This window comes from Lissotriton helveticus, chromosome 7 (genome assembly GCF_964261635.1).
Source record: "Lissotriton helveticus chromosome 7, aLisHel1.1, whole genome shotgun sequence".
NCBI classification, from domain to species: domain Eukaryota; kingdom Metazoa; phylum Chordata; class Amphibia; order Caudata; family Salamandridae; genus Lissotriton; species Lissotriton helveticus.
The window spans coordinates 415997608-416020684 of NC_136068.1; positions in this window are offsets into that span (position 1 = coordinate 415997608).

Sequence of the window (23077 nt, forward strand, 5' to 3'; positions counted from 1 at the left end):
ACCGGAAACAAGCTTCCGAGGACCGGTTTCTGGCATTCCAGCCGTCTTCAGCCCGGCTTGCTTGAATCCAGTGGCAAAGTGAGCAAGGGAGTCACATCTGAGCATACCCTGCCACACTTATTGCGGCCAAAAGCGGTACAAAAGGGGGTGGTGATGGACGGAGCATTTGAACCAATCAAACACTCACACCCAGTCAAAAGATCTGGGTTTGATCCATCACCGTTCTTTAGCCCACTCTGCCACCCCAGTTCAGACATGGCTATATGCAAATCAGTCTGACCCTGTGCCTCATGGGAACAGTCCAACCCGAACTGCCATGCTATGCCTTCCCCGGACCGTAAACAAGCTTCCGAGGACCGGTTTCTGGCATTCCAGCCGCCTTCAGCCCGGTTTGCTTGAATCCAGTGGCAAAGTGAGCAAGGGACTCACGTCTGAGCATACCCTGCCACACTTATGGCGGCCAAAAGCGGTATAAAAGGGGGTGGTGATGGACGGAGCATCTGAACCAATCAAACACTCACACCCAGTCAAAAGATCTGGGTTTGATCCATCACCGTTCTTTAGCCCACTCTGCCACCTCAGTTCAGACATGACTATATGCAAATCAGTCTGACCCTGTGCCTCATGGGAACTGTCCAAAAGGGGGTGGTGATGGACGGAGCATCTGAATCAATCAAACACTCACACCCAGTCAAAAGATCTGGGTTTAATCCATCACCGTTCTTTAGCCCACTCTACCACCCCAGTTCAGACATGGCTAGATGCAAATCAGTCTGACCCTGTGTGTCATGGGAACAGTCCAGCCCGAACTGCCAAGCCTATGCCTTCCCTGGACCGGAAAAAAGCTTCCGAGGACCGGTTTCTGTCATTCCAGCCGTCTTCAGCCCGAATTGCTTGAATCCAGTGGCAAAGTGAGCAAGGGACTCACGTCTGAGCATACCCTGCCACACTTATGGCAGCTAAAAGCGGTACAAAAGGGGGTGGTGATGGGCGGAGCATCTGAACCAATCAAACACTCACAGCCAGTCAAAAGATCTGGGTTTGATCCATCACCGTTCTTTAGCCCACTCTGCCACCCCAGTTCAGACATGGCTATACGCAAATCAGTCTGACCCTGTGCCTCATGGGAACAGTCCAGCCCGAACTGCCAAGCCATGCCTTCCCTGGACCGGAAACAAACTTCTGAGAACCGGTTTCTGGCATTCCAGCCGTCTTCAGCCCGGCTTGCTTGAATTCAGTGACAAAGTGAGCAAGGGACTCACGTCTGAGCATCCCCTGCCACACTTATGGCGGCCAAAAGCGGTACAAAAGGGGGTGGTGATGGACGGAGCATCTGAATCAATCAAACACTCACACCCAGTCAAAAGATCTGGGTTTGATCCATCGCCGTTCTTTAGCCGACTCTGCAACCCCATTTCAGACATGGCTATACGCAAATCAGTCTGACCCTGTGCCTCATGGGAACAGTCCAGCCCGAACTGCCAAGCCATGCCTTCCCTGGACCGGAAACAAGCGTCCGAGGACCGGTTTCTGGCATTCCAGCCGTCTTCAGCCCGGCTTGCTTGAATCCAGTGGCAAAGTGAGCAAGGGACTCACGTCTGAGCATACCCTGCCACACTTATGGCGGCCAAAAGCGGTACAAAAGGGGGTGGTGATGGACGGAGCATCTGAATCAATCAAACACTCACACCCAGTCAAAAGGTCTGGGTTTAATCCATCACCGTTCTTTAGCCCACTCTGCCACCCCAGTTCAGAGATGGCTATATGCAAATCAGTCTGACCCTGTGCCTCATGGGAACAGTGCAGCCCGAACTGCCAAGCCATGCCTTCCCTGGACCGGAAACAAGCTTCCGAGGACCGGTTTCTGGCATTCCAGCCGTCTTCAGCCCGGCTTGCTTGAATCCAGTGGCAAAGTGAGCAAGGGACTCACGTCTGAGCATACCCTGCCACACTTATGGCGGCCAAAAGCGGTACAAAAGGGGGTGGTGATGGATGGAGCATATGAATCAATCAAACACTCACACCCAGTCAAAAGATCTGGTTTAATCCATCACCGTTCTTTAGCCCACTCTGCCACCCCAGTTCAGACATGGCTAGATGCAAATCAGTCTGACCCTGTGTGTCATGGGAACAGTCCAGCCCGAACTGCCAAGCCTATGCCTTCCCTGGACCGGAAACAAGCTTCCGAGGACCGGTTTCTGGCATTCCAGCCGTCTTCAGCCCGAATTGCTTGAATCCAGTGGCAAAGTGAGCAAGGGACTCACGTCTGAGCATACCCTGCCACACTTATGGCAGCCAAAAGCGGTACAAAAGGGGGTGGTGATGGGCGGAGCATCTGAACCAATCAAACACTCACAGCCAGTCAAAAGATCTGGGTTTGATCCATCACCGTTCTTTAGCCCACTCTGCCACCCCAGTTCAGACATGGCTATACGCAAATCAGTCTGACCCTGTGCCTCATGGGAACAGTCCAGCCCGAACTGCCAAGCCATGCCTTCCCTGGACCGGAAACAAGCTTCCGAGAACCGGTTTCTGGCATTCCAGCCGTCTTCAGCCCGGCTTGCTTGAATTCAGTGACAAAGTGAGCAAGGGACTCACGTCTGAGCATCCCCTGCCACACTTATGGCGGCCAAAAGCGGTACAAAAGGGGGTGGTGATGGACGGAGCATCTGAATCAATCAAACACTCACACCCAGTCAAAAGGTCTGGGTTTAATCCATCACCGTTCTTTAGCCCACTCTGCCACCCCAGTTCAGAGATGGCTATATGCAAATCAGTCTGACCCTGTGCCTCATGGGAACAGTGCAGCCCGAACTGCCAAGCCATGCCTTCCCTGGACCGGAAACAAGCTTCCGAGGATCGGTTTCTGGCATTCCAGCCGTCTTCAGCCCGGCTTGCTTGAATCCAGTGGCAAAGTGAGCAAGGGACTCACGTCTGAGCATACCCTGCCACACTTATGGCGGCCAAAAGCGGTACAAAAGGGGGTGGTGATGGATGGAGCATATGAATCAATCAAACACTCACACCCAGTCAAAAGATCTGGTTTAATCCATCACCGTTCTTTAGCCCACTCTGCCACCCCAGTTCAGACATGGCTAGATGCAAATCAGTCTGACCCTGTGTGTCATGGGAACAGTCCAGCCCGAACTGCCAAGCCTATGCCTTCCCTGGACCGGAAACAAGCTTCCGAGGACCGGTTTCTGGCATTCCAGCCGTCTTCAGCCCGAATTGCTTGAATCCAGTGGCAAAGTGAGCAAGGGACTCACGTCTGAGCATACCCTGCCACACTTATGGCAGCCAAAAGCGGTACAAAAGGGGGTGGTGATGGGCGGAGCATCTGAACCAATCAAACACTCACAGCCAGTCAAAAGATCTGGGTTTGATCCATCACCGTTCTTTAGCCCACTCTGCCACCCCAGTTCAGACATGGCTATACGCAAATCAGTCTGACCCTGTGCCTCATGGGAACAGTCCAGCCCGAACTGCCAAGCCATGCCTTCCCTGGACCGGAAACAAGCTTCCGAGAACCGGTTTCTGGCATTCCAGCCGTCTTCAGCCCGGCTTGCTTGAATTCAGTGACAAAGTGAGCAAGGGACTCACGTCTGAGCATCCCCTGCCACACTTATGGCGGCCAAAAGCGGTACAAAAGGGGGTGGTGATGGACGGAGCATCTGAATCAATCAAACACTCACACCCAGTCAAAAGGTCTGGGTTTAATCCATCACCGTTCTTTAGCCCACTCTGCCACCCCAGTTCAGAGATGGCTATATGCAAATCAGTCTGACCCTGTGCCTCATGGGAACAGTGCAGCCCGAACTGCCAAGCCATGCCTTCCCTGGACCGGAAACAAGCTTCCGAGGACCGGTTTCTGGCATTCCAGCCGTCTTCAGCCCGGCTTGCTTGAATCCAGTGGCAAAGTGAGCAAGGGACTCACGTCTGAGCATACCCTGCCACACTTATGGCGGCCAAAAGCGGTACAAAAGGGGGTGGTGATGGATGGAGCATATGAATCAATCAAACACTCACACCCAGTCAAAAGATCTGGTTTAATCCATCACCGTTCTTTAGCCCACTCTGCCACCCCAGTTCAGACATGGCTAGATGCAAATCAGTCTGACCCTGTGTGTCATGGGAACAGTCCAGCCTGAACTGCCAAGCCTATGCCTTCATTGGACCGGAAACAAGCTTCCGAGGACCGGTTTCTGGCATTCCAGCCGTCTTCAGCCCGGTTTTCTTGAATCCAGTGGCAAAGTGAGCAAGGGACTCACGTCTGAGCATACCCTGCCACACTTATGGCGGCCAAAAGCGGTACAAAAGGGGGTGGTGATGGACGGAGCATCTGAACCAATCAAACACTCACACCCAGTCAAAAGATCTGGGTTTGATCCATCACCGTTCTTTAGCCCACTCTGCCACCTCAGTTCAGACATGACTATATGCAAATCAGTCTGACCCTGTGCCTCATGGGAACTGTCCAAAAGGGGGTGGTGATGGACGGAGCATCTGAATCAATCAAACACTCACACCCAGTCAAAAGATCTGGGTTTAATCCATCACCGTTCTTTAGCCCACTCTGCCACCCCAGTTCAGACATGGCTAGATGCAAATCAGTCTGACCCTGTGTGTCATGGGAACAGTCCAGCCCGAACTGCCAAGCCTATGCCTTCCCTGGACCGGAAACAAGCTTCCGAGGACCGGTTTCTGCCATTCCAGCCGTCTTCAGCCCGAATTGCTTGAATCCAGTGGCAAAGTGAGCAAGGGACTCACGTCTGAGCATACCCTGCCACACTTATGGCAGCTAAAAGCGGTACAAAAGGGGGTGGTGATGGGCGGAGCATCTGAACCAATCAAACACTCACAGCCAGTCAAAAGATCTGGGTTTGATCCATCACCGTTCTTTAGCCCACTCTGCCACCCCAGTTCAGACATGGCTATACGCAAATCAGTCTGACCCTGTGCCTCATGGGAACAGTCCAGCCCGAACTGCCAAGCCATGCCTTCCCTGGACCGGAAACAAACTTCTGAGAACCGGTTTCTGGCATTCCAGCCGTCTTCAGCCCGGCTTGCTTGAATTCAGTGACAAAGTGAGCAAGGGACTCACGTCTGAGCATCCCCTGCCACACTTATGGCGGCCAAAAGCGGTACAAAAGGGGGTGGTGATGGACGGAGCATCTGAATCAATCAAACACTCACACCCAGTCAAAAGATCTGGGTTTGATCCATCGCCGTTCTTTAGCCGACTCTGCAACCCCATTTCAGACATGGCTATACGCAAATCAGTCTGACCCTGTGCCTCATGGGAACAGTCCAGCCCGAACTGCCAAGCCATGCCTTCCCTGGACCGGAAACAAGCGTCCGAGGACCGGTTTCTGGCATTCCAGCCGTCTTCAGCCCGGCTTGCTTGAATCCAGTGGCAAAGTGAGCAAGGGACTCACGTCTGAGCATACCCTGCCACACTTATGGCGGCCAAAAGCGGTACAAAAGGGGGTGGTGATGGACGGAGCATCTGAATCAATCAAACACTCACACCCAGTCAAAAGGTCTGGGTTTAATCCATCACCGTTCTTTAGCCCACTCTGCCACCCCAGTTCAGACATGGCTAGATGCAAATCAGTCTGACCCTGTGTGTCATGGGAACAGTCCAGCCCGAACTGCCAAGCCTATGCCTTCCCTGGACCGGAAACAAGCTTCCGAGGACCGGTTTCTGGCATTCCAGCCGTCTTCAGCCCGGCTTGCTTGAATCCAGTGGCAAAGTGAGCAAGGGAGTCACATCTGAGCATACCCTGCCACACTTATTGCGGCCAAAAGCGGTACAAAAGGGGGTGGTGATGGACGGAGCATTTGAACCAATCAAACACTCACACCCAGTCAAAAGATCTGGGTTTGATCCATCACCGTTCTTTAGCCCACTCTGCCACCCCAGTTCAGACATGGCTATATGCAAATCAGTCTGACCCTGTGCCTCATGGGAACAGTCCAGCCCGAACTGCCATGCTATGCCTTCCCCGGACCGGAAACAAGCTTCCGAGGACCGGTTTCTGGCATTCCAGCCGCCTTCAGCCCGGTTTGCTTGAATCCAGTGGCAAAGTGAGCAAGGGACTCACGTCTGAGCATACCCTGCCACACTTATGGCGGCCAAAAGCGGTACAAAAGGGGGTGGTGATGGACGGAGCATCTGAACCAATCAAACACTCACACCCAGTCAAAAGATCTGGGTTTGATCCATCACCGTTCTTTAGCCCACTCTGCCACCTCAGTTCAGACATGACTATATGCAAATCAGTCTGACCCTGTGCCTCATGGGAACTGTCCAAAAGGGGGTGGTGATGGACGGAGCATCTGAATCAATCAAACACTCACACCCAGTCAAAAGATCTGGGTTTAATCCATCACCGTTCTTTAGCCCACTCTACCACCCCAGTTCAGACATGGCTAGATGCAAATCAGTCTGACCCTGTGTGTCATGGGAACAGTCCAGCCCGAACTGCCAAGCCTATGCCTTCCCTGGACCGGAAACAAGCTTCCGAGGACCGGTTTCTGTCATTCCAGCCGTCTTCAGCCCGAATTGCTTGAATCCAGTGGCAAAGTGAGCAAGGGACTCACGTCTGAGCATACCCTGCCACACTTATGGCAGCTAAAAGCGGTACAAAAGGGGGTGGTGATGGGCGGAGCATCTGAACCAATCAAACACTCACAGCCAGTCAAAAGATCTGGGTTTGATCCATCACCGTTCTTTAGCCCACTCTGCCACCCCAGTTCAGACATGGCTATACGCAAATCAGTCTGACCCTGTGCCTCATGGGAACAGTCCAGCCCGAACTGCCAAGCCATGCCTTCCCTGGACCGGAAACAAACTTCTGAGAACCGGTTTCTGGCATTCCAGCCGTCTTCAGCCCGGCTTGCTTGAATTCAGTGACAAAGTGAGCAAGGGACTCACGTCTGAGCATCCCCTGCCACACTTATGGCGGCCAAAAGCGGTACAAAAGGGGGTGGTGATGGACGGAGCATCTGAATCAATCAAACACTCACACCCAGTCAAAAGATCTGGGTTTGATCCATCGCCGTTCTTTAGCCGACTCTGCAACCCCAGTTCAGACATGGCTAGATGCAAATCAGTCTGACCCTGTGTGTCATGGGAACAGTCCAGCCCGAACTGCCAAGCCTATGCCTTCCCTGGACCAGAAACAAGCTTCCGAGGACCGGTTTCTGGCATTCCAGCCGTCTTCAGCCCGAATTGCTTGAATCCAGTGGCAAAGTGAGCAAGGGACTCACGTCTGAGCATACCCTGCCACACTTATGGCAGCCAAAAGCGGTACAAAAGGGGGTGGTGATGGGCGGAGCATCTGAACCAATCAAACACTCACAGCCAGTCAAAAGTTCTGGGTTTGATCCATCACCGTTCTTTAGCCCACTCTGCCACCCCAGTTCAGACATGGCTATACGCAAATCAGTCTGACCCTGTGCCTCATGGGAACAGTCCAGCCCGAACTGCCAAGCCATGCCTTCCCTGGACCGGAAACAAGCTTCCGAGAACCGGTTTCTGGCATTCCAGCCGTCTTCAGCCCGGCTTGCTTGAATTCAGTGACAAAGTGAGCAAGGGACTCACGTCTGAGCATCCCCTGCCACACTTATGGCGGCCAAAAGCGGTACAAAAGGGGGTGGTGATGGACGGAGCATCTGAATCAATCAAACACTCACACCCAGTCAAAAGGTCTGGGTTTAATCCATCACCGTTCTTTAGCCCACTCTGCCACCCCAGTTCAGAGATTGCTATATGCAAATCAGTCTGACCCTGTGCCTCATGGGAACAGTGCAGCCCGAACTGCCAAGCCATGCCTTCCCTGGACCGGAAACAAGCTTCCGAGGACCGGTTTCTGGCATTCCAGCCGTCTTCAGCCCGGCTTGCTTGAATCCAGTGGCAAAGTGAGCAAGGGACTCACGTCTGAGCATACCCTGCCACACTTATGGCGGCCAAAAGCGGTACAAAAGGGGGTGGTGATGGATGGAGCATATGAATCAATCAAACACTCACACCCAGTCAAAAGATCTGGTTTAATCCATCACCGTTCTTTAGCCCACTCTGCCACCCCAGTTCAGACATGGCTAGATGCAAATCAGTCTGACCCTGTGTGTCATGGGAACAGTCCAGCCTGAACTGCCAAGCCTATGCCTTCCCTGGACCGGAAACAAGCTTCCGAGGACCGGTTTCTGGCATTCCAGCCGTCTTCAGCCCGGTTTGCTTGAATCCAGTGGCAAAGTGAGCAAGGGACTCACGTCTGAGCATACCCTGCCACACTTATGGCGGCCAAAAGCGGTACAAAAGGGGGTGGTGATGGACGGAGCATCTGAACCAATCAAACACTCACACCCAGTCAAAAGATCTGGGTTTGATCCATCACTGTTCTTTAGCCCACTCTGCCACCCCAGTTCAGACATGACTATTTGCAAATCAGTCTGACCCTGTGCCTCATGGGAACTGTCCAAAAGGGGGTGGTGATGGACGGAGCATCTGAATCAATCAAACACTCACACCCAGTCAAAAGATCTGGGTTTAATCCATCACCGTTCTTTAGCCCACTCTGCCACCCCAGTTCAGACATGGCTAGATGCAAATCAGTCTGACCCTGTGTGTCATGGGAACAGTCCAGCCCGAACTGCCAAGCCTATGCCTTCCCTGGACCGGAAACAAGCTTCCGAGGACCGGTTTCTGGCATTCCAGCCGTCTTCAGCCCGAATTGCTTGAATCCAGTGGCAAAGTGAGCAAGGGACTCACGTCTGAGCATACCCTGCCACACTTATGGCAGCCAAAAGCGGTACAAAAGGGGGTGGTGATGGACGGAGCATCTGAACCAATCAAACACTCACAGCCAGTCAAAAGATCTGGATTTGATCCATCACCTTTCTTTAGACCACTCTGCCACCCCAGATCAGACATGGCTATACGCAAATCAGTCTGACCCTGTGCCTCATGGGAACAGTCCAGCCCGAACTGCCAAGCCATGCCTTCCCTGGACCGGAAACAAGCTTCCGAGAACCGGTTTCTGGCATTCCAGCCGTCTTCAGCCCGGCTTGCTTGAATTCAGTGACAAAGTGAGCAAGGGACTCACGTCTGAGCATACCCTCCCACACTTATGGCGGCCAAAAGCGGTACAAAAGGGGGTGGTGATGGACGGAGCATCTAAATAAATCAAACACTCACACCCAGTCAAAATATCTGGGTTTGATCCATCACCGTTCTTTAGACCACTCTGCCACCCCAGTTCAGACATTGCTATATGCAAATCAGTCTGACCCTGTGCCTCATGGGAACAGCCCAGCCTGAACTGCCAAGCCATGTCTTCCCTGGACCGAAAACAAGCTTCCGAGGACCGGTTTCTGGCATTCCAGCCGTCTTCAGCCCGGCTTGCTTGAATCCAGTGACAAAGTGAGCAAGGGACTCACGTCTGAGCATACCCTGCCACACTTATGGCGGCCAAAAGTGGTACAAAAGGGGGTGGTGATGGACGGAGCATATAAACCAATCAAACACTCACACCCAGTCAAAAGATCACGGTTTGATCCATCACCGTTCTTTAGCCCACTCTGCCACCCCAGTTCAGACATGGCTATATGCAAATCAGTCTGACCCTGTGCCTCATGGGAACAGTCCAGCCCGAACTGCCAAGCCATGCCTTCCCTGGACCGGAAACAAGCTTCCGAGGACCGGTTTCTGGCATTCCAGCCGTCTTCAGCCCGGCTTGCTTGAATCCAGGAGCAAAGTGAGCAAGGGACTCACGTCTGAGCATATCCTGTCACACTAATGGCGGCCAAAAGCGGTACGAAAGGGGGTGGTGATGGACGGAGCATCTGAATAAATCAAACACTCACACCCAGTCAAAAGATCTGGGTTTAATCCATCACCGTTCTTTAGCCCACTCTGCCACCCCAGTTCAGACATGGCTATATGCAAATCAGTCTGACCCTGTGCCTCATGGGAACAGTCCAGCCCGAACTGCCAAGCCATGCCCTCCCTGGACCGGAAACAAGCTTCCGAGGACCGGTTTCTGGCATTCCAGCCGTCTTCAGCCCGGCTTGCTTGTATCCAGTGGCAAAGTAAGCAAGGGACTCACGTCTGAGCATACCCTGCCACACTTATGGCGGCCAAAAGCGGTACAAAAGGGGGTGGTGATGGACGGAGCTTCTGAATCAATCAAACACTCACACCCAGTCAAAAGGTCTGGGTTTAATCCATCACCGTTCTTTAGCCCACTCTGCCACCCCAGTTCAGACATGGCTATATGCAAATCAGTCTGACCCTGTGCCTCATGGGAACAGTGCAGCCCGAACTGCCAAGCCATGCCTTCCCTGGACCGGAAACAAGCTTCCGAGGACCGGTTTCTGGCATTCCAGCCGTCTTCAGCCCGGCTTGCTTGAATCCAGTGGCAAAGTGAGCAAGGGAGTCACATCTGAGCATACCCTGCCACACTTATGGCGGCCAAAAGCGGTACAAAAGGGGGTGGTGATGGACGGAACATATGAACCAATCAAACACTCACAGCCAGGCAAAAGATCTGGGTTTGATCCATCACCGTTCTTTAGCCCACTCTGCCACCCCAGTTCAGACATGGCTATACGCAAATCAGTCTGACCCTGTGCCTCATGGGAACAGTCCAGACCGAACTGCCAAGCCATGCCTTCCCTGGACCAGAAACAAGCTTCCGAAAACCGGTTTCTGGCATTCCAGCCGTTTTCAGCCCGGCTTGCTTGAATCCAGTGGCAAAGTGAGCAAGGGACTCACGTCTGAGCATACCCTGCCACACTTATGGCGGCCAAAAGCGGTACACAAGGGGTTGGTGATGGACGGAGCATATAAACCAATCAAACACTCACACGCAGTCAAAAGATCACGGTTTGATCCATCACCGTTCTTTAGCCCACTCTGCCACCCCAGTTCAGACATGGCTATATGCAAATCAGTCTGACCCTGTGCCTCATGGGAACAGTCCAGCCCGAACTGCCAAGCCATGCTTTCCCTGGACCGGAAACAAGCATCCGAGGACCGGTTTCTGGCATTCCAGCAGTCTTCAGCCCGGCTTGCTTGAATCCAGTTGCAAAGTGAGCAAGGGACTCACGTCTGAGCATACCCTGCCACACTTACGGCGGCCAAAAGCTGTACAAAAGGGGGTGGTGATGGATGGAGCATCTGAACCAATCAAACACTCACACCCAGTCAAAAGATCTGGGTTTGATCCATCACCGTTCTTTAGCCCACTCTGCCACCCCAGTTCAGACATGGCTTTATGCAAATCAGTCTGACCCTGTGCCTCATGGGAACAGTCCAGCCCGAACTGCCAAGCCATGCCTTCCCTGGACCGGAAACAAGCTTCCGAGGACCGGTTTCTGGCATTCCAGCCGTCTTCAGCCCGGCTTGCTTGAATCCAGTGGCAAAGTGAGCAAGGGAGACACATCTGAGCATACCCTGCCACACTTATTGCGGCCAAAAGCGGTACAAAAGGGGGTGGTGATGGACGGAGCATCTGAATCAATCAAACACTCACACCCAGTCAAAAGATCTGGGTTTGATCCATCACCGTTCTTTAGCCCACTCTGCCACCCCAGTTCAGACATGGCTATATGCAAAACAGTCTGACCCTGTGCCTCATGGGAACAGTCCAGCCCGAACTGCCGAGCCATGCCTTCCCTGGACTGGAAACAAGCTTCCGAGGACCAGTTTCTGGCATTCCAGCCATCTTCAGCCCGGTTTGCTTGAATCCAGTGGCAAAGTGAGCAAGGGACTCTCTTATGAGCATACCCTGCCACACTTATTGCGGCCAAAAGCGGTACAAAAGGGGGTGGTGATGGACGGAACATATGAACCAATCAAACACTCACAGCCAGGCAAAAGATCTGGGTTTGATCCATCACCGTTCTTTAGCCCACTCTGCCACCCCAGTTCAGACATGGCTATACGCAAATCAGTCTGACCCTGTGCCTCATGGGAACAGTCCAGACCGAACTGCCAAGCCATGCCTTCCCTGGACCAGAAACAAGCTTCCGAGAACCGGTTTCTGGCATTCCAGCCGTTTTCAGCCCGGCTTGCTTGAATCCAGTGGCAAAGTGAGCAAGGGACTCACGTCTGAGCATACCCTGCCACACTTATTGCGGCCAAAAGCGGTACAAAAGGGGGTGGTGATGGACGGAACATATGAACCAATCAAACACTCACAGCCAGGCAAAAGATCTGGGTTTGATCCATCACCGTTCTTTAGCCCACTCTGCCACCCCAGTTCAGACATGGCTATACGCAAATCAGTCTGACCCTGTGCCTCATGGGAACAGTCCAGACCGAACTGCCAAGCCATGCCTTCCCTGGACCAGAAACAAGCTTCCGAGATCCGGTTTCTGGCATTCCAGCCGTTTTCAGCCCGGCTTGCTTGAATCCAGTGGCAAAGTGAGCAAGGGACTCACGTCTGAGCATACCCTGCCACACTTATGGCGGCCAAAAGCGGTACACAAGGGGTTGGTGATGGACGGAGCATATAAACCAATCAAACACTCACACGCAGTCAAAAGATCACGGTTTGATCCATCACCGTTCTTTAGCCCACTCTGCCACCCCAGTTCAGACATGGCTATATGCAAATCAGTCTGACCCTGTGCCTCATGGGAACAGTCCAGCCCGAACTGCCAAGCCATGCCTTCCCTGGACCGGAAACAAGCTTCCGAGGACCGGTTTCTGGCATTCCAGCAGTCTTCAGCCCGGCTTGCTTGAATCCAGTTGCAAAGTGAGCAAGGGACTCACGTCTGAGCATACCCTGCCACACTTACGGCGGCCAAAAGCTGTACAAAAGGGGGTGGTGATGGACGGAGCATCTGAACCAATCAAACACTCACACCCAGTCAAAAGATCTGGGTTTGATCCATCACCGTTCTTTAGCCCACTCTGCCACCCCAGTTCAGACATGGCTTTATGCAAATCAGTCTGACCCTGTGCCTCATGGGAACAGTCCAGCCCGAACTGCCAAGCCATGCCTTCCCTGGACCGGAAACAAGCTTCCGAGGACCGGTTTCTGGCATTCCAGCCGTCTTCAGCCCGGCTTGCTTGAATCCAGTGGCAAAGTGAGCAAGGGAGACACATCTGAGCATACCCTGCCACACTTATTGCGGCCAAAAGCGGTACAAAAGGGGGTGGTGATGGACGGAGCATCTGAATCAATCAAACACTCACACCCAGTCAAAAGATCTGGGTTTGATCCATCACCGTTCTTTAGCCCACTCTGCCACCCCAGTTCAGACATGGCTATATGCAAATCAGTCTGACCCTGTGCCTCATGGGAACAGTCCAGCCCGAACTGCCAAGCCATGCCTTCCCTGGACCGGAAACAAGCTTCCGAGGACCGGTTTCTGGCATTCCAGCCGTCTTCAGCCCGGCTTGCTTGAATCCAGTGGCAAAGTGAGCAAGGGAGACACATCTGAGCATACCCTGCCACACTTATTGCGGCCAAAAGCGGTACAAAAGGGGGTGGTGATGGACGGAGCATCTGAATCAATCAAACACTCACACCCAGTCAAAAGATCTGGGTTTGATCCATCACCGTTCTTTAGCCCACTCTGCCACCCCAGTTCAGACATGGCTATATGCAAAACAGTCTGACCCTGTGCCTCATGGGAACAGTCCAGCCCGAACTGCCGAGCCATGCCTTTCCTGGACTGGAAACAAGCTTCCGAGGACCAGTTTCTGGCATTCCAGCCGTCTTCAGCCCGGTTTGCTTGAATCCAGTGGCAAAGTGAGCAAGGGACTCTCTTATGAGCATACCCTGCCACACTTATGGCGGCCAAAAGCGGTACAAAAGGGGGTGGTGATGGACGGAGCATCTGAACCAATCAAACACTCATACCCAGTCAAAAGATCTGGGTTTGATCCAACACCGTTCTTTAGCCCACTCTGCCACCCCAGTTCAGACATGACTATATGCAAATCAGTCTGACCCTGTGCCTCATGGGAACTGTCCAAAAGGGGGTGGTGATGGAAGGAGCATCTGAATCAATCAAACACTCACACCCAGTCAAAATATCTGGGTTTGATCCATCACCGTTCTTTAGACCACTCTGCCACCCCAGTTCAGACATTGCTATATGCAAATCAGTCTGACCCTGTGCCTCATGGGAACAGCCCAGCCTGAACTGCCAAGCCATGTCTTCCCTGGACCGAAAACAAGCTTCCGAGGACCGGTTTCTGGCATTCCAGCCGTCTTCAGCCCGGCTTGCTTGAATCCAGTGGCAAAGTGAGCAAGGGACTCACGTCTGAGCATACCCTGCCACACTTATGGCGGCCAAAAGTGGTACAAAAGGGGGTGGTGATGGACGGAGCATATAAACCAATCAAACACTCACACCCAGTCAAAAGATCACGGTTTGATCCATCACCGTTCTTTAGCCCACTCTGCCACCCCAGTTCAGACATGGCTATATGCAAATCAGTCTGACCCTGTGCCTCATGGGAACAGTCCAGCCCGAACTGCCAAGCCATGCCTTCCCTGGACCGGAAACAAGCTTCCGAGGACCGGTTTCTGGCATTCCAGCCGTCTTCAGCCCGGCTTGCTTGAATCCAGGAGCAAAGTGAGCAAGGGACTCACGTCTGAGCATATCCTGTCACACTAATGGCGGCCAAAAGCGGTACGAAAGGGGGTGGTGATGGACGGAGCATCTGAATAAATCAAACACTCACACCCAGTCAAAAGATCTGGGTTTAATCCATCACCGTTCTTTAGCCCACTCTGCCACCCCAGTTCAGACATGGCTATATGCAAATCAGTCTGACCCTGTGCCTCATGGGAACAGTCCAGCCCGAACTGCCAAGCCATGCCTTCCCTGGACCGGAAACAAGCTTCCGAGGACCGGTTTCTGGCATTCCAGCCGTCTTCAGCCCGGCTTGCTTGTATCCAGTGGCAAAGTAAGCAAGGGACTCACGTCTGAGCATACCCTGCCACACTTATGGCGGCCAAAAGCGGTACAAAAGGGGGTGGTGATGGACGGAGCTTCTGAATCAATCAAACACTCACACCCAGTCAAAAGGTCTGGGTTTAATCCATCACCGTTCTTTAGCCCACTCTGCCACCCCAGTTCAGACATGGCTATATGCAAATCAGTCTGACCCTGTGCCTCATGGGAACAGTGCAGCCCGAACTGCCAAGCCATGCCTTCCCTGGACCGGAAACAAGCTTCCGAGGACCGGTTTCTGGCATTCCAGCCGTCTTCAGCCCGGCTTGCTTGAATCCAGTGGCAAAGTGAGCAAGGGAGTCACATCTGAGCATACCCTGCCACACTTATGGCGGCCAAAAGCGGTACAAAAGTCGGTGGTGATGGACGGAACATATGAACCAATCAAACACTCACAGCCAGGCAAAAGATCTGGGTTTGATCCATCACCGTTCTTTAGCCCACTCTGCCACCCCAGTTCAGACATGGCTATACGCAAATCAGTCTGACCCTGTGCCTCATGGGAACAGTCCAGACCGAACTGCCAAGCCATGCCTTCCCTGGACCAGAAACAAGCTTCCGAAAACCGGTTTCTGGCATTCCAGCCGTTTTCAGCCCGGCTTGCTTGAATCCAGTGGCAAAGTGAGCAAGGGACTCACGTCTGAGCATACCCTGCCACACTTATGGCGGCCAAAAGCGGTACACAAGGGGTTGGTGATGGACGGAGCATATAAACCAATCAAACACTCACACGCAGTCAAAAGATCACGGTTTGATCCATCACCGTTCTTTAGCCCACTCTGCCACCCCAGTTCAGACATGGCTATATGCAAATCAGTCTGACCCTGTGCCTCATGGGAACAGTCCAGCCCGAACTGCCAAGCCATGCCTTCCCTGGACCGGAAACAAGCTTCCGAGGACCGGTTTCTGGCATTCCAGCCGTCTTCAGCCCGGCTTGCTTGAATCCAGTGGCAAAGTGAGCAAGGGAGACACATCTGAGCATACCCTGCCACACTTATTGCGGCCAAAAGCGGTACAAAAGGGGGTGGTGATGGACGGAGCATCTGAATCAATCAAACACTCACACCCAGTCAAAAGATCTGGGTTTGATCCATCACCGTTCTTTAGCCCACTCTGCCACCCCAGTTCAGACATGGCTATATGCAAAACAGTCTGACCCTGTGCCTCATGGGAACAGTCCAGCCCGAACTGCCGAGCCATGCCTTCCCTGGACTGGAAACAAGCTTCCGAGGACCAGTTTCTGGCATTCCAGCCGTCTTCAGCCCGGTTTGCTTGAATCCAGTGGCAAAGTGAGCAAGGGACTCTCTTATGAGCATACCCTGCCACACTTATGGCGGCCAAAAGCGGTACAAAAGGGGGTGGTGATGGACGGAGCATCTGAACCAATCAAACACTCATACCCAGTCAAAAGATCTGGGTTTGATCCAACACCGTTCTTTAGCCCACTCTGCCACCCCAGTTCAGACATGACTATATGCAAATCAGTCTGACCCTGTGCCTCATGGGAACTGTCCAAAAGGGGGTGGTGATGGAAGGAGCATCTGAATCAATCAAACACTCACACCCAGTCAAAATATCTGGGTTTGATCCATCACCGTTCTTTAGACCACTCTGCCACCCCAGTTCAGACATTGCTATATGCAAATCAGTCTGACCCTGTGCCTCATGGGAACAGCCCAGCCTGAACTGCCAAGCCATGTCTTCCCTGGACCGAAAACAAGCTTCCGAGGACCGGTTTCTGGCATTCCAGCCGTCTTCAGCCCGGCTTGCTTGAATCCAGTGGCAAAGTGAGCAAGGGACTCACGTCTGAGCATACCCTGCCACACTTATGGCGGCCAAAAGTGGTACAAAAGGGGGTGGTGATGGACGGAGCATATAAACCAATCAAACACTCACACCCAGTCAAAAGATCACGGTTTGATCCATCACCGTTCTTTAGCCCACTCTGCCACCCCAGTTCAGACATGGCTATATGCAAATCAGTCTGACCCTGTGCCTCATGGGAACAGTCCAGCCCGAACTGCCAAGCCATGCCTTCCCTGGACCGGAAACAAGCTTCCGAGGACCGGTTTCTGGCATTCCAGCCGTCTTCAGCCCGGCTTGCTTGAATCCAGGAGCAAAGTGAGCAAGGGACTCACGTCTGAGCATATCCTGTCACACTAATGGCGGCCAAAAGCGGTACGAAAGGGGGTGGTGATGGACGGAGCATCTGAATAAATCAAACACTCACACCCAGTCAAAAGATCTGGGTTTAATCCATCACCGTTCTTTAGCCCACTCTGCCACCCCAGTTCAGACATGGCTATATGCAAATCAGTCTGACCCTGTGCCTCATGGGAACAGTCCAGCCCGAACTGCCAAGCCATGCCTTCCCTGGACCGGAAACAAGCTTCCGAGGACCGGTTTCTGGCATTCCAGCCGTCTTCAGCCCGGCTTGCTTGTATCCAGTGGCAAAGTAAGCAAGGGACTCACGTCTGAGCATACCCTGCCACACTTATGGCGGCCAAAAGCGGTACAAAAGGGGGTGGTGATGGACGGAGCTTCTGAATCAATCAAACACTCACACCCAGTCAAAAGGTCTGGGTTTAATCCATCACCGTTCTTTAGCCCACTCTGCCACCCCAGTTCAGACATGGCTATATGCAAATCAGTCTGACCCTGTGCCTCATGGGAACAGTGCAGCCCGAACTGCCAAGCCATGCCTTCCCTGGACCGGAAACAAGCTTCCGAGGACCGGTTTCTGGCATTCCAGCCGTCTTCAGCCCGGCTTGCTTGAATCCAGTGGCAAAGTGAGCAAGGGAGTCACATCTGAGCATACCCTGCCACACTTATGGCGGCCAAAAGCGGTACAAAAGTCGGTGGTGATGGACGGAACATATGAACCAATCAAACACTCACAGCCAGGCAAAAGATCTGGGTTTGATCCATCACCGTTCTTTAGCCCACTCTGCCACCCCAGTTCAGACATGGCTATACGCAAATCAGTCTGACCCTGTGCCTCATGGGAACAGTCCAGACCGAACTGCCAAGCCATGCCTTCCCTGGACCAGAAACAAGCTTCCGAAAACCGGTTTCTGGCATTCCAGCCGTTTTCAGCCCGGCTTGCTTGAATCCAGTGGCAAAGTGAGCAAGGGACTCACGTCTGAGCATACCCTGCCACACTTATGGCGGCCAAAAGCGGTACACAAGGGGTTGGTGATGGACGGAGCATATAAACCAATCAAACACTCACACGCAGTCAAAAGATCACGGTTTTATCCATCACCGTTCTTTAGCCCACTCTGCCACCCCAGTTCAGACATGGCTATATGCAAATCAGTCTGACCCTGTGCCTCATGGGAACAGTCCAGCCCGAACTGCCAAGCCATGCCTTCCCTGGACCGGAAACAAGCATCCGAGGACCGGTTTCTGGCATTCCAGCAGTCTTCAGCCCGGCTTGCTTGAATCCAGTTGCAAAGTGAGCAAGGGACTCACGTCTGAGCATACCCTGCCAGACTTACGGCGGCCAAAAGCTGTACAAAAGGGGGTGGTGATGGACGGAGCATCTGAACCAATCAAACACTCACACCCAGTCAAAAGATCTGGGTTTGATCCATCACCGTTCTTTAGCCCACTCTGCCACCCCAGTTCAGACATGGCTTTATGCAAATCAGTCTGACCCTGTGCCTCATGGGAACAGTCCAGCCCGAACTGCCAAGCCATGCCTTCCCTGGACCGGAAACAAGCTTCCGAGTACCGGTTTCTGGCATTCCAGCCGTCTTCAGCCCGGCTTGCTTGAATCCAGTGGCAAAGTGAGCAAGGGAGACACATCTGAGCATACCCTGCCACACTTATTGCGGCCAAAAGCGGTACAAAAGGGGGTGGTGATGGACGGAGCATCTGAATCAATCAAACACTCACACCCAGTCAAAAGATCTGGGTTTGATCCATCACCGTTCTTTAGCCCACTCTGCCACCCCAGTTCAGACATGGCTATATGCAAAACAGTCTGACCCTGTGCCTCATGGGAACAGTCCAGCCCGAACTGCCGAGCCATGCCTTCCCTGGACTGGAAACAAGCTTCCGAGGACCAGTTTCTGGCATTCCAGCCATCTTCAGCCCGGTTTGCTTGAATCCAGTGGCAAAGTGAGCAAGGGACTCTCTTATGAGCATACCCTGCCACACTTATTGCGGCCAAAAGCGGTACAAAAGGGGGTGGTGATGGACGGAACATATGAACCAATCAAACACTCACAGCCAGGCAAAAGATCTGGGTTTGATCCATCACCGTTCTTTAGCCCACTCTGCCACCCCAGTTCAGACATGGCTATACGCAAATCAGTCTGACCCTGTGCCTCATGGGAACAGTCCAGACCGAACTGCCAAGCCATGCCTTCCCTGGACCAGAAACAAGCTTCCGAGAACCGGTTTCTGGCATTCCAGCCGTTTTCAGCCCGGCTTGCTTGAATCCAGTGGCAAAGTGAGCAAGGGACTCACGTCTGAGCATACCCTGCCACACTTATTGCGGCCAAAAGCGGTACAAAAGGGGGTGGTGATGGACGGAACATATGAACCAATCAAACACTCACAGCCAGGCAAAAGATCTGGGTTTGATCCATCACCGTTCTTTAGCCCACTCTGCCACCCCAGTTCAGACATGGCTATACGCAAATCAGTCTGACCCTGTGCCTCATGGGAACAGTCCAGACCGAACTGCCAAGCCATGCCTTCCCTGGACCAGAAACAAGCTTCCGAGAACCGGTTTCTGGCATTCCAGCCGTTTTCAGCCCGGCTTGCTTGAATCCAGTGGCAAAGTGAGCAAGGGACTCACGTCTGAGCATACCCTGCCACACTTATGGCGGCCAAAAGCGGTACACAAGGGGTTGGTGATGGACGGAGCATATAAACCAATCAAACACTCACACGCAGTCAAAAGATCACGGTTTGATCCATCACCGTTCTTTAGCCCACTCTGCCACCCCAGTTCAGACATGGCTATATGCAAATCAGTCTGACCCTGTGCCTCATGGGAACAGTCCAGCCCGAACTGCCAAGCCATGCCTTCCCTGGACCGGAAACAAGTTTCCGAGGACCGGTTTCTGGCATTCCAGCAGTCTTCAGCCCGGCTTGCTTGAATCCAGTTGCAAAGTGAGCAAGGGACTCACGTCTGAGCATACCCTGCCACACTTACGGCGGCCAAAAGCTGTACAAAAGGGGGTGGTGATGGACGGAGCATCTGAACCAATCAAACACTCACACCCAGTCAAAAGATCTGGGTTTGATCCATCACCGTTCTTTAGCCCACTCTGCCACCCCAGTTCAGACATGGCTTTATGCAAATCAGTCTGACCCTGTGCCTCATGGGAACAGTCCAGCCCGAACTGCCAAGCCATGCCTTCCCTGGACCGGAAACAAGCTTCCGAGGACCGGTTTCTGGCATTCCAGCCGTCTTCAGCCCGGCTTGCTTGAATCCAGTGGCAAAGTGAGCAAGGGAGACACATCTGAGCATACCCTGCCACACTTATTGCGGCCAAAAGCGGTACAAAAGGGGGTGGTGATGGACGGAGCATCTGAATCAATCAAACACTCACACCCAGTCAAAAGATCTGGGTTTGATCCATCACCGTTCTTTAGCCCACTCTGCCACCCCAGTTCAGACATGGCTATATGCAAATCAGTCTGACCCTGTGCCTCATGGGAACAGTCCAGCCCGAACTGCCAAGCCATGCCTTCCCTGGACCGGAAACAAGCTTCCGAGGACCGGTTTCTGGCATTCCAGCCGTCTTCAGCCCGGCTTGCTTGAATCCAGTGGCAAAGTGAGCAAGGGAGACACATCTGAGCATACCCTGCCACACTTATTGCGGCCAAAAGCGGTACAAAAGGGGGTGGTGATGGACGGAGCATCTGAATCAATCAAACACTCACACCCAGTCAAAAGATCTGGGTTTGATCCATCACCGTTCTTTAGCCCACTCTGCCACCCCAGTTCAGACATGGCTATATGCAAAACAGTCTGACCCTGTGCCTCATGGGAACAGTCCAGCCCGAACTGCCGAGCCATGCCTTCCCTGGACTGGAAACAAGCTTCCGAGGACCAGTTTCTGGCATTCCAGCCGTCTTCAGCCCGGTTTGCTTGAATCCAGTGGCAAAGTGAGCAAGGGACTCTCTTATGAGCATACCCTGCCACACTTATGGCGGCCAAAAGCGGTACAAAAGGGGGTGGTGATGGACGGAGCATCTGAACCAATCAAACACTCACACCCAGTCAAAAGATCTGGGTTTGATCCAACACCGTTCTTTAGCCCACTCTGCCACCCCAGTTCAGACATGACTATATGCAAATCAGTCTGACCCTGTGCCTCATGGGAACTGTCCAAAAGGGGGTGGTGATGGAAGGAGCATCTGAATCAATCAAACACTCACACCCAGTCAAAAGATCTGGGTTTAATCCATCACCGTTCTTTAGCCCACTTTGCCACCCCAGTTCAGACATGGCTAGATGCAAATCAGTCTGACCCTGTGTGTCATGGGAACAGTCCAGCATGAACTGCCAAGCCTATGCCTTCCCTGGACCGGAAACAAGCTTCCGAGGACCGGTTTCTGGCATTCCAGCCGTCTTCAGCCCGGCTTGCTTGAATCCAGTGGCAAAGTGAGCAAGGACTTCCGTCTGAGCATACCCTGCCACACTTATGGCGGCCAAAAGCGGTACAAAAGGGGGTGGTGATGGATGGAGCATCTGAATCAATCTAACACCCACACCCAGTCAAAAGATCTGGGTTTAATCCATCAGCGTTCTTTAGCCCACTCTGCCACCCCAGTTCAGACATGGCTAGATGCAAATCAGTCTGACCCTGTGTGTCATGGGAACAGTCCAGCCCGAACTGCCAAGCCTATGCCTTCCCTGGACCGGAAACAAGCTTCCGAGGACCGGGTTCTGGCATTGCAGCCGTCTTCAGCCCGGCTTGCTTGAATCCAGTGGCAAAGTGAGCAAGGGACTCACGTCTGAGCATACCCTGCCACACTTATGGCGGCCAAAAGCGGTACAAAAGGGGGTGGTGATGGACGGAGCATCTGAACCAATCAAACACTCACAGCCAGTCAAAAGATCTGGGTTTGATCCATCACCTTTCTTTAGCCCACTCTGCCACCCCAGTTCAGACATGGCTATACGCAAATCAGTCTGACCCTGTGCCTCATGGGAACAGTCCAGCCCGAACTGCCAAGCCATGCCTTCCCTGGACCGGAAACAAGCTTCCGAGAACCGGTTTCTGGCATTCCAGCCGTCTTCAGCCCGGCTTGCTTGAATTCAGTGGCAAAGTGAGCAAGGGACTCACGTCTGAGCATACCCTGCCACACTTATGGCGGCCAAAAGCGGTACAAAAGGGGGTGGTGATGGACGGAGCATATAAACCAATCAAACACTCACACCCAGTCAAAAGATCACGGTTTGATCCATCACCGTTCTTTAGCCCACTCTGCCACCCCAGTTCAGACATGGCTATATGCAAATCAGTCTGACCCTGTGCCTCATGGGAACAGTCCAGCCCGAACTGCCAAACCATGCCTTCCCTGGACCGGAAACAAGCTTCCGAGGACCGGTTTCTGGCAATCCAGCCGTCTTCAGCCCGGCTTGCTTGAATCCAGTAGCAAAGTGAGCAAGGGACTCACGTCTGAGCATATCCTGCCACACTAATGGCGGCCAAAAGCGGTACAAAAGGGGGTGGTGATGGACGGAGCATCTGAATCAATCAAACACTCACACCCAGTCAAAAGATCTGGGTTTAATCCATCACCGTTCTTTAGCCCACTCTGCCACCCCAGTTCAGACATGACTATATGCAAATCAGTCTGACCCTGTGCCTCATGGGAACAGTGCAGCCCGAAATGCCAAGCCATGCCTTTCCTGGACCGAAAACAAGCTTCCGAGGACCGGTTTCTGGCATTCCAGCCGTCTTCAGCCCGGCTTGCTTGAATCCAGTGGCAAAGTGAGCAAGGGACTCACGTCTGAGCATATCCTGCCACACTAATGGCGGCCAAAAGCGGTACAAAAGGGGGTGGTGATGGACGGAGCATCTGAACCAATCAAACACTCACAGCCAGTCAAAAGATCTGGGTTTGA